The 18,715-nt window shown below is 31.1% G+C and overlaps 1 protein-coding gene and 1 long non-coding RNA gene across 2 annotated transcripts in view; one reads left to right on the top strand and one right to left on the bottom strand.

The window, feature by feature from the left end:
* The window catches only part of LOC100202706 (beta-1,3-galactosyltransferase 5), a 29,852-nt gene that overhangs the window by 4,483 nt on the left and 6,654 nt on the right, over nt 1-18,715 (top strand). The gene's annotated exons all lie outside the window — the stretch shown is intronic.
* Nucleotides 13,795-14,530, bottom strand: LOC136084112 (uncharacterized). Its single transcript, XR_010640347.1, has 2 exons — nt 14,343-14,530; nt 13,795-14,225 (listed from the first exon to the last, which is right to left on the bottom strand). It is a non-coding gene; the product is annotated as an uncharacterized LOC136084112 (long non-coding RNA).

Here is an 18,715-nt window from a genome sequence, read left to right as displayed (position 1 = left end):
GTTAATATCGGAAGTTAAATATTGCTCTCGATATATCCTAATGGTCGGTTATTCAACGTATTTTCAATATCAATCAAAACTTCTTTAACTCGTTCGAAGGTCAGACAAATCCTTCCAGCTGCTTTGTGTAATGATCGTTTTACTAACCCCACCATTCTTTCAAAGAAACCTCCCCACCATAGGCTTCTTGTTAAATTAAACTTCCATTTTATGTTCATTTCACCTAAGTATTCGTTTATCAGCGGGTCTCTCTGCAATCGTCGGAGCCACCTTGGAGTACTTACTAATGTTTTAGCATTGTCGCTTATAATGAGTGCAGGTGTGCACCTTCTTGCAATCATTTCTTTTATACTTCTTCGAAAATCTTCATTTTCCATTGTTTTTAGTAGATCCAAATAGAATGTCTTAAAGTTGCACATGTATAAAGTACAATGTACGATTTTTTGTAACACTCTTTGCTTACTTTATATTCGATTGGGCCAGCGAAATCCAAACCAATAGTTTCAAAGGGGTATTTACTTTTAGTTCGATACTTTGGCAAATCAGCTATTGATGGAGCTATTAATGGTTTGCACCTGAATCTTTTACACCTATTGCAATCGTATATTATTGTTTTTACTCGGCTACTTAAGGTATCTGTCCAATAATGCTCACGAAACTTGGACATTGTTAGACCAACCATCCCATAGTGAGTCTGTGCATGTGGTCTTTGAATAACCAAGTTTGTAAAGAGATGTTTGCGAGGTAAAAATATTGGGTGCTCATCTTGTATACGAACCATGCAAATTAATAGCCCATCGTGATTTCTATGTAATTGTAATCTTTCTTTATATTGTTCGGATTTTTCAAATTCGTATTGAGCAATTTTGATCAGCTTCTGCATTGCGTTGTTCCTTTCAGTAGCTGATAGCACACCTCGACATTTTCTTTTACTTTGATAATGATTCTTAAGATCCATGTCATTATTCTTAAATTTTTTGGGAGTTGATACTTGTTCATAGATTCAAAGTAGTTAAACCTCTCGACTGTGGCAAGGTTATGCATTTTTGTTGGATTAACTTATTTCATTACTTCTTCCATTTGTGTATGAGCTATATTTGGTGGCCACTCGTTCTTTTTGGCAAGCCATGTTGGACCATATTTGTGAAATTTTTCCATTTTTAATTCCTCTACTTCCAATATCAGCTGGGTTCTGATTGGTTGGGCAGTGGCTCCAGATAATTCAACTTCGTTTATTAATTTCGTTGACACGATTTAATACAAACTGCTTCCATTTACAATTGTCATTAAGGATCCAATACAGTGCTACTGAACTATCAAGCCAGCCGTATATCTCCATAACTGGGTGTCCTTCAAATGCTAATTTAACGTTTGTAAGAGCATTAGCTACCATGTGTCCCAAAATCAATTCAAGTCTGGGAATAGAACAACCTCGCTTTGATATGGGTGATTTGGCTGTAAACAATCCTTGAGTTACTTTGTTTCCTTGATGTACTACTACATATATTGCACTGCAGCAGCCATCTTTGCTTGCATCACCAAATCCATGGATTTCAATCTTTTTTATTATCTGATTCAAAACAGTTATACTTCTTGGTATAGGTGTAAGGTCTTGTAAAGTATTTTTCCAAACCATCCATTCCTTTGTTAATTCAGGTGAAAGTTTTTCGTCCCAAGCAAACTTTAAATCACAATTTTTTCTATATATAAGTTTTGCTGTTAGTGTTATTGGGGAAATCACACCAAGTGGATCAAAAACTCTAGCCAAACTTTCTAAAATTCCTCTTTTGGTTGTGATGTTTGTTTGGCGAATTTGTCTACAATCCATTAATAAAGTGTCCTCATTTTTGTCCCACAACATACCAAGAGTTTTTGAATAACGTTTATTTTGTTCATTGATGGTAAAGTCATGATTCTCTTTTGAATCATTTCCAATACAGGAAAGTTCGAGTGCCGTTTGTAAAGCTGGAATCTTCCCTTTTTAAACAAATGAATTGCTGTTTGTTTCAATTTTTCGACACATTCCAGGTCAACTCCCCCAGTGATTATATCATCAACATATATGCCCTTGTTGATTATCTGAATTTCATTCTTTTTATGGGGATAATGTTTTTCATATGTCAATAAATATTGCTTGATTACTCCTCCAAGAATAAAGGGACTAGATGCACAGCCAAACGGGATTCGAGTAAATCTTAGAGTTATTACTTCTTTACTTTTCAAGTCCGATACCCAATAGAAATGGAAAGCATCACGATCTTTATTATCAACTCTTATTTGTAGAAAGGCTTGTTTAATGTCTCCAGTAAGACAAACAGGTTGCAATCTGTTTTGTTAAATAACATTGAGTAGTAAGGGTTGCAATGGAGGACCAATATGTAAACAGTCGCTAAGTGAGGGTGATCCGTACTCTTTAGCTGACGCATCAAAAACAATCCTTAGTTTGGTTGTTTCGGAGTCCTCTTTTATCACTGCTCGATGAGGCATGTAGAATATTCGCTTGCCAGTTGGTTTGTTTAGTGCATACTCAATTATCCCATCCTTGAGTTGTTCTTGAATAATAGCGTTATATTTTATGAGATCATTTGTAATCCAGTGTGATAAAAACCACTTGAGTCTTGTTGTAGCTGTTCTTTAAATTCTTCATATACTTCATTTTGATTCCCTTCGCTTTGATCTTCTAGACAAAGAACATCCAAGCTATATAGTTTTTTGTAACAGTCGTTGATTGACTTTGTAAAATATAAACAGTCCAAGGTGCTTTGTCCTGGTCCCATAACCGTCCATCCAAATATGGTTTCTTCTGCAATAGCTTCTCCATCATTTCCAGTCCTGAAACCTTTCAACTTTATTCTTGCAATATCACCAGCACTAATTATAAGATGAATTTTATGATCATCAACTGCAATTTCTCTAAGTGTTTGAATTTCCTTTTTAGAACAGATATCCTCGGATTATTTAGTACTGTTAGCACTTTCCTTTCTAACTTGTAGAGTTTAATATCAAGGTTGTTGCGTCCGTTTATTGAATACAGTGTTGTGTAGAACAACGGAAGGTTTTGATGCACTGATCCAGTCATTGTTTAAATGTTTTTCGATTTCCAATTATTTGGCTCTAACTTTAGGTACTTGATTAGCGTAGATGAAGCATACGAACTACCAGCTCCCATATCCAAGAGTGCTCTCACTTTATATTTGCCAACGTTCACAACAACTGTGGGATAAATATTTTGCCCTTCGTATCTAGTCATAAGGATACCCTTTTTTTATTCGTCTTTATTAACCCCAGTGCATATAGATGAATGATGCCTTCCTTGACAATGGTAGCAAGAACGTTTGCTACGACAATTGGATACTGTGTGATTTGTTAACGTGCAGTTGAAGCAGCGATGGTTTTCTTTAAGATATTGTTTCCTTTGCTGTGTTGAATGAAGTTTCGTACATTCGTGACTTCGATGATTTTGCAAACTGCAGTAGATACAGCCAATGTTTCTAGTTTCGTTATGTTGGAAATGTTTTTCCATTGATTTTTGTGCTCCCAATTATTGTGGGGTTTTGAATTTTCTTTTCTGATATTATTTCTTGGCTGTCCAATAGATGATTCTGGGTTTCGTAACGTATATTCACGTAGGGCTTCAATTTGCTGTTTATTCCTGCCATTTTGGATTTGTTCGAGTAATATCAGCTTTAACAGGGCCAAGTATGTCGAGAGTTTCGCGTACCAGTATTTCTGCTGTCTCCAATTTGTTTAAAGTTTTCAACAAGTTTATGCTTACATTTAATTTTCTGTAAAAATTATGTATTTGATCCACATCGGTATTTTTTATGTAACGAAGATCCATGATATCACGACCATGCTGGCGTATAATTTCAGAAGTGATTCCATATTTTTGATTTAGAATAATTTTTGCTTTTTCATAACCATTTGCATTAAAAGGGAGTCCAGAAATTTCCTCTTTCGGCGTGTTTGATAATAGTTCAGGTAAGTATGATAATTTAGTTACTGGAGGATAGCTTGTGCTGTCAATTTCTGTGCTGAATTGTTCCCAGAACCGCACCCAATCCAGAATAGTCCCATCAAATTTTGAAATTTGTAGTCTGGGAAGTTTTGCTTTACAATCATTTGTGTGTTCACTGTGCATGTTTTTAGTTGTTTCTTGCTTTCGTTCATTTAGTTCTTCTTTTACACGAGCAATTTCTTCGTGCATCTTCTTCTTTTTTGTAATTTCTTTTTCTACACGGTATTCTTCCAGTGAGGTCAGAAGCTCGCTTTGCTGTTTAATTAAGTTGTTCTGTTGTTCGTATCAGTTGTCGATTTTTTCATTGTCGGCGTTTTCTTCGTCTCTTTTTAATTCTTCTATGTTTTGAATTAAGTTGAAAGTCTCCGACAGTTTTGCTTTGATAGTTGGTTCTAATCTATCTAATGTGTGCATATCGTTATTGTTCAATGATATGCGTACTTCCAGACCAAGTCGCTCAACTTTTGTTAAGGTTAGTTCCAATTTCCTTGATAGTGTAGCAATTAGATCTTCGCTTTGCTTAGAAGGCATTTTAAGTTCTATTGTTATCTTTGATTCCTTACCTCAGTTAATAGCTTGTAGAGTGCTCAGTAGGTTCCAGTGTCCTGGTAGGGTCGCCACTTTGTGTTGTGAATATTTCTTTATTTTTAACTGACTAAGGAAGATCAACTCAACGTATTTTTGTAACTTGTTTTTAAATATTCTTATTAAGAAAACAGCGTTATTTATACTAAATCTGACATAGTTGGCAATTATCAGTAACTAAAATTAAGATAATAATTACCAACTTTCTACCCCATATTAATTATTGTAAAAATACTAGACGTCATCGTGTGGTTTAACAAATTTTTATGACAGTTTTACAACTGACGAATAATTGCTGCATTTTAACTGTCCCGTTTTGCCCCACCCACTTGCAAAATGTAAAAGTTTTGCTTGTCTAGAGTTTCGTTACTTTGGTTGTCATAAATTATTTTTAGAAATGTTTTTTTTTGTTTTTTTGTTTTCTCATATCAATGATTTTTAGGAAATTTATAAAAAAACTATGATTAGTTTAGTAACAAGCATTTGTTTCTTAAGTGTCTCTATATGCCCCGCTCTACCCTATATAAAAAATTTTCGATGGGTTATGAATACCAGCATCAACAGCTTGTAAAATATTACAATTTTTAGCCGTTTCAGTTTATATAAAATTGTTACTATTGACGTCAGTCGTTGAATGGTTTTTGTTTTTAAATTTAAAAAATGGCGTCCAAATCATAGTTTTGACATATTGGCCCTTATCAAACTTAATCTTGCCGTTTTTCTGTTTTTATTACTCTTTAAAGTTTTTCTTAAATTTGGTGCATTTTCTATGTCGTTGTTGTATACGTTAAAAGAAGTCACCTTTATACTTTTAGAACAGTTAAACAACGATTTATCATATAAAAACTTAAAAAACTCATGGAACTTTGCTTATATTAATCTTAGATCATTTAAACAATGAGACTCACATAATGGAGAATTCAGGACCAATCAGACTCTCTTTCATGGTAGTTCTCGCTGAATCTTTTCTACAATTCCATGAAAATAATGCAACTAAATAACATTGACAATAAATCCTGCACTTAACCTTAAATCATTTTTACGATGCGTAAACGATAGTCGTGCAAGATTTCCTAACATCAAACAAACAAAACAATTCCAAGATATTTTTAATCAACAACATTCTGTAATGCAATACACAATTGAAGTTGAAAACGAGACAAGAAAGCTTAATTTTCTTGATATTAGCATTATAAATAACGTAATAAGAAAATATGAGTACAAAGTATATTGAAAAGAGGCAATCACTAACATTCAAATGAAACCGCTACATTTAAAGAGTTTCTCAACAAATCTTATTTCGTCTGTAGTAAACATCATTTTCAAAACGAAATAAGTTTTTAAACTGAAATATTTATTGAAAATGGGTACGATGAAAAGCAATTGAGGAATATTACACATCAATTTCATCAAAAGAGACAGAATAAAAACACAATTCCATTAGAATGCAATAATTTTCCTGTAGTGTCAAAACCAAAACTACGAAAAATATTCCGAAAAGCAGGACAGTGTTTAAATTAAACCCAAGTTTAAGATCTTCATTAACATCAAAAAACAAATCAAAACTACCTAGCCTGGTAACAGCCTGTAACCTATATAATAAAATGCAACTGTTCCAAAGTTTACGTTGGTGAAACAAAAATCCAGGTAAATGCGCGGATGCATCAACGTCAGAGGAGCATTGACAAAAAGAAACCAAATCAATCTGCTTTAGCTAGTGAATCCAATTTTAATCGAAAAATGATTTACGGGATTTTCGGAAATATCATAAAATGAAATTCGGAATTCCAATATAATTCCGGAATTGCAAAAATAATTCCATAGAAAAAAAAAGGTTTTAATGTATTTCAAATTAATTAAAATAAAATTTTTTTTAAGTATCTCAATGAAACAAAACAAATTCGATGGAAAAAAATAAAATAAACAAAACAAATTCAATGAGAAAAATAAAATAATATATAATAACATTTTTTTTACTTCTGATTTTTAAAAGAGCTTCTTATCATTAAGTCTTGACCTGATTTTTGTTGAAAATGTTCCAGTGGTGAAAAAAGATCTCTCTGCTTCAACACTTGTTGGAGGAATACACAACAAATTATTCTAAATATGCTCCAAAAGTGGTCTACGTAACCCACTTATGTCTCATAATTTAATTTAATTTCGTATTGTTGATTGAAAAGATGGGGTTTTTTTAAGGTTCTTGTTTTCGGGTGTAAAAGTGACTGCTAGATTTTTTGCTGTAGCAATTTCGCCAAAAAGGGTTCAGTTTTACTTTTGTTAAGTTCAAGTTTCTTATAAGGATCAGACTCAGAATTTGTTGAATCGAATTTCAGAGATGTTTCATTATTAAGACGTCGGACTAGGGTTAGAATAAAACTATTTCCGTTTTAGAATGAACAGAAATACTCTTATAAATATTTTTTCCCTTTATCTCCATTATGCAAATATTGTAAAACATCAGATAAAATAGTTCTTCTTTGGTTTATTTGGATTTCTAGCTCTTTTTTCAATGCGAAGCCAATTTTTTATTCTCATCTATATTTTATAACACTAACGCAAATGTTGCGTCTTCAGAAATTAAGTTGGCCTCACGGCATAACGCGTCCACAGCTCATTTTACTGGCATCAAATTTTTTGGTACCTGTAATACTGTATCCCATTCCGTTTTATATAAAAGTACTTCCGCATTGATATGAATTAGTGCTTCCTTTAATGAAGATTTTAAAACATTTAAACCATCTAACACAAACAACATGCTGCTCCAGCTACTTTTCGAATTTAACACAGGGTTTTCTATTTTTTACAATCTTGCTTCACGTATTTTAAAGCGCTTCGTTTTTGAAAGGTGAACGACGGAATACTTTAACAACTTTTCTCACTTTAGTGATCAGTCCTTGTACCCACATTCCATTTTCATCATCCTTGTCATCAGTAAGATTTTTCTTCATTGGCTTTAAGATCTAGTTCACTTTCACGATTATGTTCCTCTTCCTTAACTTCAGTTTGCTTTTTATAGAATTTATTCATAATAGCAATTTGAATTGTATGGGCAAAACAAAATTTGTTCACAAGGAAGCAATCTGCCCACTTTTTGTATCACTGAGGCACAATGAACAAAATATCATTGTGAATATTTAATTGGCAAGTTTCAAGCTTCTTTTCCAAAAACTTTACACAACCTTCATTTGCAAATCGCCCATTAATACGAGACAGCCCCAAATTCCAAACATGATCTCCTGATCCATGTACGTTGACATTATTAAAACGCCGGTTACGAGAAGAAGTCCACCCGTTAAGTGTGACACTGAAAAATACCTTCTTTTTTGGGGATATAATTTCTGCAATTATTGACCAGGGAATTTTTTCGCTGAAGTTCATTACAACAAACTGTGTACTGGTGGGTGATTTAGGAATATCAAATCGGTGCATTATTAAACATTTTCTTAAATCGTCGGTTTAGTTTCAAGTACAAAAAACATGAAACGATAACCCATCTGAGGCGACCATTCTAGATATTACTGCAGCAAAACTTTTGCCTAATTTTAATTATAAAATTGTTTTCAAGTTTTGGTTTTATTATTTAAGTTAACAGTACTTACACCAGCAACACTTGAATCATTATCAATTTTTCATTTGTTTCATACCATATTGTGTTTTGCTCGCAAATGGGTATGCATTGGTGTCGTACATCCACCTAATATCTTTAAAATCTGCTTACTCTGTATGCACTTCACCACTCAACTTTTTGTCCCTCTTAAAAAATATTCTACACTAAATTTGATGAGTTCTCTTTGGATACACCTACAAAAATTTCTTCTTCCTGATCCGTCATCCTAGAGATTAAAATTAATTATACACAATAAATATATACAACGTTAAAATCAATAAAACTTACCTAATATGCTTTGAACTGGGTTTATATAACAAATGTTTTATAATATGTTTTCTTAAAACTAGCGTAAACTCACGCAACCTGCTCGTTCACAATTTCACGATAAAACTTTTTCACTGTTGTTTCAATAAAAACAAAATGTTTTACAGTTTTTTGCTTCTCGCTTTGGTTTTCCCTTTTAAGTCATTAAAAAGACGACGTCTATTAAAATTGCTTTGTTTTTTTACGATTTTCTTAAATATTGGTTTCCTTTTATTTGAAGAAACTTTTACCCCGTTATCCTAGTTAAGTAGTACCGGGGATTGTTTAACCCCCCGAGATGTTTGTGCATAATTAATTTCAAGCAGTTCCCTTATTTTCCTTTCATGATAGTTTTCATTTATAGATAACGTTTTTGGGTGCAGCCATCAAACATCCAACAGCATTCTTTGCAATGCTCAGTTGCTCCAGAAGCATGCCAATTGCCATTCATGCTATTAGTTTGGTTTTCTATGCTTCTTTCCAAAATTCTCTTTTTTGTTTCCCCAATATAAATTCCCCCACACGAACACGTAAGCTTGTACACCCCAGGATTGCTGTTTGGCAATAACCAAGATTTGTTATTGCAGAAAATGCTTTTAAATTAGAAGGTGTTGTAAAAGTACCTTTTGTTTTTAGTGTTTTGTGTAGTTTCGGTTCAAGTGTTGGTAGCCAATGTAGTTTTATTATTGCAACATTATTTTCTAGTTTTTTACAACTTTATTGTCAGGATTGTTTTTACTTGAAAGGTAATTTGCGGCAAATGTTTCGAGATTTGGTCTCATATGACCGTTTATAATAAATATACCTATTATAAAATGAATCTCCTTGTTAATGTATTTTTTGGAGCCGATTTTGGTGGCTAGTAATATGAAACCTTTAAAAACTCTAGTAGTAAATGCAGGGTTGATATTTGAGTTCGGTTTTAATTGTATGTTTGTTATTACTTCATTACAGTCACTTCGAAATCATAATCATAATTATTTGTTTTAGGTATTTTAACTTATTTAGTTCTTTCTGTTTATTTTTAACCTCTGACGTGTACTAAATATTGGAGTCTTGTTGATTTAATAAAATAATAAATTTGTTATGTTTTGATCTCCGCATCATGTAGAGCTCTTATCTTCAATTTTTGTAAGAATGCTCCTGCAATAACAACCATCAGTGATAATCTGACTGGACCTGAGTTAATTATAGTTCTAGCTGTATACAAAAAATTGCATTGACTAAGACATAGTTTTATTAGTAGGTTGATGTCAGTAAGTGTTAATTTGTTTCTTATTTTATGATCAGTTATATCATTGCTAAGATAATCATTTATCACGGGTATAGCGTTATCAATTGGTGTTGATGTATACAAAGCTATTACATGATACGATACTTGAATTTCATATGGACTGACACACCAGGATTTTTCTTGCTTGAAAAATGATGTAGAGTTCAGCAAGCGTGGTTTGTTTTTGTTTAGGGTAGGCTAAATGATTTTAACGAGATATTGTGAGGTTCCATACGGACGAGTGCCGATGGCAGAAACTATTGTTTGTATTGGATAATTTTTTTCCGGCTTGTGAGCCTTTATAACGCCGTAAAGTCGTGGGGGAATACAATCAAATGGATATAATTGGAAATACGTTTTTTTATCAAATTTGTTTTTTTTTCTTAACTTGCACAACAATTTCTGGAACTTTATGATAAGTTTGTGGGTAGGATCGCAGTTTAATATTATTGAGTTATTAACTTATTTATCAAGTTTTTGAAAAGCGCCGAACTCATTTATAGTATCAAATATTAAAAGATGATAGAATTATATTATTAGAAATCCATCTCTGTAAGAATATAAACTGGTTTTTCGAAATTACATATTTAATTTCTGGTAGCTTTTTTGTTGTATCATAAACCTCATTGCTATAAGAAGTAGTAATTATGTTTATTAGCTTTCCCATGATTTGGCATGATTATCTCAAACATAGAGAGATCAGAGCAAAATCTGCAGCGAAAAATACATTAACAACGAGATTCAGTTTATAATAGATATATTTGTTGAAAAACGGTCATAAGAGATCAAATTTTTTTTTTGTTTTGTTTTGTTTTTTTTATCAAATTTTAAATAAGCATTTTGTTACATTTAATATACAAATATCTAATAGAATATATATATAGAGAGAGAGGGGCGCCTAAAGCATTTTTTGGTCTTTGAGTTAGCTAACTTCCAGACATGGAGCAAACTCCAAACATTTATATATTTATACTTATGTCAAATAAGGATGCTTTGTAAAAAATTGCGATGATTGGAGCTTGGGAACAAAAAAGCCCCAAAAGTTTAGCACACCTGCCCCAAACGTGAGAGCAGCAAGTTGATGAAATATTTTTTGTATTATTTTTAACTAAACTTATATTCATCGATAAATTTTAAGTTTCATAGTATTATCTCTCAGAGTTCAAAAATTATGACAATATAAAATTTGCAACCCCCTCAAATTGAAGGGGATTTAAACTTTATATGGTCATAATTTTTGAACGCTAAAATATTTTACTATGAAATTTAAAATTTGTCAATGAATATAAGTCTAGTTAAAATTAATACAAAAAATATTTCATAGGAATAATATATATATATATATATATATATATATATATATATATATATATATATATATATATATATATATATATATATATATATATATATATATATATATATATATATATATATATATATATATATATATATATATATAGTATTCCTTTGTAACTAAGATGAATACTTTTTTTATTATAGCTAAGAAACATTTTTTTAATTAAAATTCTTTTTAAAAGCTTTTAATTAAAAAAATAGCATTGTAAAAAAATTTACATTTTTTTACAATATTATTTTGTAAGTAAAATTATTTATGTGTTCTAAATTTTATATAGAAATACGTTTCTTTTGAGAGCCAGGTTGTCATATTGAATTTTTTTTTTTTTTGACAATATTAGGCATTTTCCCCCAAGTGCTAAAGATTTGAACTTAAACATTATTACAACTCGACGTGATAGTGAAAATTGAGTTGCGTTTTTGAAATCAAAACAAGAAATAATACGAAAACGTATTTTTTGCTCAGCACCAGAAAAAAAAAATTTTTTGTTGGCCTGGATTATTGATCAAAAATAGACGATATATTTTTATTTACATTTCACGCCTTTTAAAATATTCCGGGGCCGACGACACGGGTTTCAAAGCAAGGGGCTCAATCGTCAATTCTTAAAAAAAGTCCTCTATATCTAGAACTTTCTTTGGAAAAAAATTTTTTTTTTACAAAAAAGTGACCCCTGGCATCCCGGTGTTGTCGGCTCTAATACGTTTATTAAACGTCGATTAAACGTTGAAATTATTGATCAAATTGGGTCATAAATGTAAACCTTTAGTTAACGTTTAGTGAACGTATAGATTATAAAACTAAAGCTTTTATTATGAAACTATTAGACTATACGTTTATTAAACTTTAATTAAACATTTGAATATTGACTAACATAAGTCAATATTGTAAACGCTTAATAAGCGTTTGCATAAAAAAGGAATGAAACGTAAATTTCAAATCTTTTAATATTGATTTTATTATTAACTGATTCTAGTCAATATTGCTCAATAAACACATAAACATCTAATAAACGTCGAAACAACGTTTAGACAAAACTTTTAGTTTTGGTTGATTATCCGTTCAGAATAAAATCCAGAATAACGTTTAAAATAAACGTCCTTTAGGCGTCAAGGTTCTAACGCATTTTTGACGTATGTTATTAAACATTTATTTAACGTATAAAAGCGTTTAGATTCAATAATATATATAAAGCGTTTAAATTAAGACCGATATTTGACGTTTTGATATTGATATATATTTAATAATTGATATTGTTTATACAAGAGTTTATATATTTATCAGTCTTACTTTAAGTCTATAACAGCGATTTCCAACCTATGGGTTACGACCCTAACGGGCGTTGCAATTTGACAGGGGTCGCTATTAGACCTTCTGAAAATAATTTGTTACCGAATTAAACACAATATCCTTGTCTAATAGTCGGTAGAAGAATGCCATCATTAGAAAAATAGACAACATGCCTGCTGATATTCTTAAGCAGGAGAGTTAAGAAATAAAATTTGCTTCCTTTGAAGTATTTAGCATTCAAATTGATGAATAAGCAGATGTTGCAATATGCTCACAGTTACTGGTTTACGTAAGGTATATCAATAAAATCGAATTCAAAGACGAGTTACTTTTTTGCAAACCACTTGAAACCATAACTACTACACAGGATGTATTTGATGCAGTTGATTCTCTTTTCAAAAATCATAACATTGGAAGAATGTTTATGGTGTTTTCTCAGATAGAGCTTCAGCAATATTAGGATGTAGGTTAGGTAGATTTTCAACGTTTGGTCATAAATGCATCACTAAAAGTCATCAGAGCTGATTGTTTGATTAATCGACCAGTGTTAGCAACAAAGACGTTGCGAAAAAAATTTCAACTAAAATAAAAAAAGTGCCTTGAATTTTGTAAAAAGTGGTGCTTTAAATAGCAGTCTTATTTTCAAACATTGCAGCGAGTTGGATAAATCCAATAATTTTGTGTTATTTCACACTGATGTGAAGGGGTTGTCCAGAGGGGAAATTTTAATACTTGCTTTTGCTTTTGTAATTACTAAAAACATTTTTATTTAAAAATCTAAACCACATTTTAAAGCACCGTGTGGACAAATCCCAGCTTGATAAAATTGCTTAGGGTAAACCACCCAATGGTAGACGTTTTTTTTAACTAGTCTTATGTTAATAATTTTTTTATTATTAATTATTTTAGGTGCCCTAAGAAGCCTATATGGTCTTATTACAGAGCACCGAAGAAGAGCATTTGAAAAGAAGTTCACGCCTTCCTCCTTACCGATGTTATTAAACTTGCCCAGAGGTGGTGTTGAACCACGTATCTCTAGTTTCATATAAATCTGTTATCATATAAATGGTCGATCCTAATATTTTATCGTAAAATGGAATAGTTGCTCTTTACAATACACTTAGAGTGAATAAAAATCCGAAAATAAATAAAAGAGTTATAGCCCCCGAAATGTCAAAATATCGAACACAGGAAATCATCTTAAAATCGACGTTTTTGTTTTCCAGTATTCGACACTTATAAATTTTTTAAAAAGTTAGGTAATTCTTTAAATACAGGTACTTAAAAATACGCAGCAAAACGAAAAAGTTTTTTATAAACTACAGCTATAACTATGGAAAACATTGAAGAAAACATTTAAAAGTTTTTTGAAATTTATAATGTTAGATAAACACTTGCACTTGCAAACTAAGTTAATTACATTATTTTTCTGCTTTATTTTTGTAGTTTTCTTTTCATCACAGCTTATCTTTCATTTAACACCAACCGTAGGTGTGTTTTCCTTCTTTTCTGCAGTTGCCAATCGTACTTGTTTGCGAATTTCTTTGGCGGCAATAGTTTCTTTTTTTTGTCGGTTATCCTAACATGGAAACTATTTAAGGTGTTGTTAAGAAAGATGTTGCATTGAGTTCTTGAGCAACTTTTCTAACTTTAAAAACATTGAGTTTAGAAACTTTTGCGAGGGAAACCATCTATGATGCAGTAAGGCTTGCTTACAGCTGTTCATTTAGAAAGCGATGTTGATGAGTTAAGACAGGAGAAAGTAAGAAAGTTTCCTTGATTGCGTCTAAAGAAGAAAATAAATTAATAATGCAAGAAAACAATATTAAAATGGAGTGTAATACATGTAAATTAATATATGATATGCTACTTCAATAGAATTTAAAAGAAATATAAATGCTACCTTCTACATGGCTTTACTCCTCTACATGGCTTCTTTCCTCTACAGGGCTCACTGATTATCTGCATTTCTTCTTTGTAAATAATTAAACCATTTTTTCCAAGTGGGAAAACACAATGATTCTAAATAAAAACATTCAATGAGCTAGTCATCGCATTCAAATGAACATCTGTAAAAAATATGCAATATTTGCAATATTTGGTTGACATGTTTGCAAACTTAAACTAATTGAACTTTCATGCTTCAAGGCTTAAATGCAGCAGCCCTGGATTTATCAGAAAAGATTTGAGCATTCCAACAGAATCTTCACCATTCCATCAGAATCTTTAGCATTCCAACAGATTTTTCAGCCTCGGCAAATAAAAGTGGATGAAAATAAATTTTTACATACTGTTTAACTTATCTACTTTCGTTGAAAATAAAATAAATAAAACTTTTTAAAAATAGCTTTCTATTCAATCGACTAAAAAGTAGAAAACAACTTTTTTCTGTTTCTGGTACTCGTGGAAATCATGTACTTAGTAATAATCACTTTTGTAAAGCTAATGTAAACAAACAATGTAAAAAAAAAAACTCATCGAAGTAAAGGAATAGAAAGTTTGGCGCCTTTAGCTTTATGTACATTTAAAACGAATTTGATTTTGAAAGCATCTGACTTAAAAGGCGCCAAACTTTCTATTCCTTTACTTCGATGAGTTTGTTTGTTTACATACATACATGAATTGCCTTCAATGTCTTCCAGTATTGGCTTTACAAAAGTGATTATTACTAAGTACATGATTTCCACGAGTACCAGAAACAGAAAGTTATTTCTACTTTTTAGTCGATTGAATAGAAAGCTATTTTTAAAAAGTTTTATTTATTTATTTTATTTTCTACTTTTTAGTCTTGATAAAATTGAATTATTACACTTATTGATTATGATTAATATTCAATAAAAATTTATTTTGAATTCTGTATATAATAATTAACAAAAATATTTGGAGCATTTTTTTTTTATTAATTTAAATGTAGGTTGGGTCTTCTTCTCGGTTGATGTATTTGTTCTTTTTTGGACGCATTTTTATTTGTCTGAAATTAACAAGTGGAATATTTGTAAAATTTTTAATTAAATTTATATTGATACTTAACACTTTTTGATGCCCTCTCGGTTTCCGATATTTTTTTCGGAGTTCCATCTAACCAACGGGGAGGTGGGGCATCGTAAATCTAAAATACTTATTGAATCAAATGTAACAAATATAGCTATTGTTAGTCGGCAAAAGATTATTTGTAAAATTTCAGGGCTGTACGATCAAAAGAATTGCTTCAAAAAACGCTGTGAAGTTTTGGCCTCCACAAAAAAAAAATCAAAAAATCAAAAAATGCGGACTCGTCAGTGAGTGAATAGAAAGCTATAAAAAAATGACACCGAACATGAAGCAATGGGGAGAGCAATATTTTCTGTCAGTAAACACTTCAAATTCTCAAAGTAGAAATTTTAAAACATTTTCCATATTTTCTTGACACATGTTTGCACGGGAAAAGATTACTACATCTGTCCAACAACATCCGCGGAGTAGTGAAATAACATCCGCGCATTTTTGTTTAAGAACATCCGCTTTTTTTCTTTACTGAATTAACATCCGAGAAATAAAATCCCAAACTTCATCGATGCATAATAACATCTTTAGAATGATGTAACTACATCCGGGATTTTTTCTCGACGTGTAACTACATCCGCCCAAAATAATCCATTATTAAAAATAAAATAATAAATAAAATGAAATAAATTTCCGGACTTAGTTACATCCGAAAAAAATCAGATGTGTAACTACATCTGGTTAAAATAATTAATTTTTAAATTACTTTTTCCCCGGATGTAGTAACATCCGAAAAAAATCAGACGTGTAACTACATCTGGTTAAAATAATGCATTATTTAAAAAAATCCGGATGTAGTTACATCCGAAAAAATCTGTAATGTGTAATTACATCTATTTAAAATATTGCATTATTTAATTATTTTTTCTCCCACATATAGCTTAGATATCGCTGTTTACAGTATACGGTATAGTTAGTTTAACGTCAGGGTTAGGGTTAGGGTTAACCCTAACCCTGATCTTAACCATGGCCGGATGTAGTTACATCCGAAAAAAATCAGATGTGTAACTACATCTGGTTAAAATAACGCATTATTAAAAAAAAAATAGTTCGGATGTAGTTACATCCGAAAAATCTACAGATGTAATTGCACGGATGTTATTATACATCAATGAAATTTGTGGTGTTATTTCTCGGATGTTATTATACATCAATGAAATTTGGGATGTTATTTCTCGGATGTTATTATACATCGATGAAACTTCGGATGTTGTTTCACGGATGTTATTATACATGGCAAAAACGGATGTTATTGCCCTTACCCGTTTGCACTTGCTAAAACTCCATTCACCGTCAGAGTTAAAGATGATCTCAAGAGTGCAAAAGAGGAGTTTACTAAACTCGTTACCAGCAATGCAGCAAAAAATGACTTTAATTTCAATTACGAAAGTCATATAGCCATATCCTGTTCTGTCTGAGATCGCTTTGTGTCTGCATCTTTCTTTTCCGACAACATATCTTTGTGAAACTGGTTTTTCAAGCTTGTAGTGCATAAATTTGTTGTTGGGGTCTCCACAACTTGGCAAATGTTATCAAGTGATCGCAGCAACGGAAAAGTTAATAATTGCTGGTCAATGATATTATTATCTTAGGCGAATGATATATACTAATACACTCTTATAAGATGCGCTTGTAATAATATATTATTGTAGAGTATTTTAAATCGGTATTGTGGTTTATCTTCTTCCGGGTAATTCCCATAAAGAGGCCACAAACCAAGTTCCGCTAAGACAAGTTCAGCCCACTAAAGCGCATCATAACCCACTTTGACGGACCAAAAATACGCGAGTATTAGAAAGAACGAAGAAATTGTGAAAGTTTGAAGCATTCAAGTCAGAAAAAGAGCATAGAGTAAGCTAAGAGACTTGTTGCTCTGATCGTTAGAATATGTATTAAGATTTATTTAGAATTAAGTATCGTAAAGAATGTTGCTATTGTGGTTTATCCTTCTCCGGCTTGTTGCCATACAGAGGGCTCATTACCAAGTCCCGCAAAGACGAGTTCAGAGCATTAAAGAGCATCATAACCTGCTTCGCTGACCAAGAGTAAGTGGTTTTAAGAAGAACAAAGGAATTAGAGTGAAAGTCAGAAGGAATCGAGTTAGAACGATAGCATAGAAAAGGCGGACAGATTATGCACTAGATGTTAGATTGTGCAATTCATACTATAAATTAGGTCACCTATCTTATAATATGAATGGTTCTAGATATTAAGAAACTTAACACATTACAAATATTAATTTTTATGTATAAGTATAAGAACAAGCTACTACCAAGCAATTTTTCTGATATTTTCTTGATATCATTATCTGAAAAATATAATCTGCGTTCAAATACTATGTAAAACTATTACCTAGGAAAAATTAAATCACAGCAGTTAAGTTTTCTAATTACAAACCGTAGTCCATCAATATGGAATCATTTCCAAAATAAAAATATTAAAGACCTTAATAGCATTTCATCGTCAAAACGGCAAATTAAAATGCATCTTCTTAATTCCTGACATATATATTATAATTTACAGTATTTGTTTTCAAGTTTTTTAATTTTTTTCTTCTTTTTTTACTTATTTGTTTTAATATTTTTTGTTTTCAATTTTTTACACTCAAAAAAAAAAAGAGCTTTGTTTATATTGAACTTTTTATTTTACTTTAAAAATTGCATTTTTTTATGAGTGACTAAAGGGGATCTATGAAAAGGTTGTGATGACAAACCCCATCATCCTTACCTTCTTTGAGTCCCTGACTGATTAAAATAGTATATATATATATATATATATATATATATATATATATATATATATATATATATATATATATATATATATATATATATATATATATATATATATATATATATATATATATATTATAAAAAAATTAAAAACATTTTTATCAAGGTTTTTATGTTTACGATGTTATATAACGTCTGTTCACAAAAAATCCGGAATGAAAAATTGTTCTTAATTGAATACAAAATTATTCGATTTTTGACAAAAATTTTAACTAAAATGAGTGACTGGACATTGTTAACTATTTTATAACCGAAAGTGGTCCTAAATCAGCGGCTTTTCGAACTTTAGTTTTGACTGAATCCATTAGGTTGAAAAAGTAGTCTGGATCAAACTCTTTCAACTTTAATCGAATTCTATTCTTAAGGTGGTCAAGATTTTTCGCAGTTTATTCATTTCCATAAACTTTTGCTTTTAAATGTGCCCAAAAATTTTCAATTGGCC

This window comes from Hydra vulgaris, chromosome 08 (assembly GCF_038396675.1).
Source record: "Hydra vulgaris chromosome 08, alternate assembly HydraT2T_AEP".
In the NCBI taxonomy this organism is placed as follows: Eukaryota; Metazoa; Cnidaria; class Hydrozoa; order Anthoathecata; family Hydridae; genus Hydra; species Hydra vulgaris.
The sequence above is the reverse complement of the archived record's forward strand: the minus strand, read 5'-3'. Positions and strand labels throughout refer to the sequence as shown.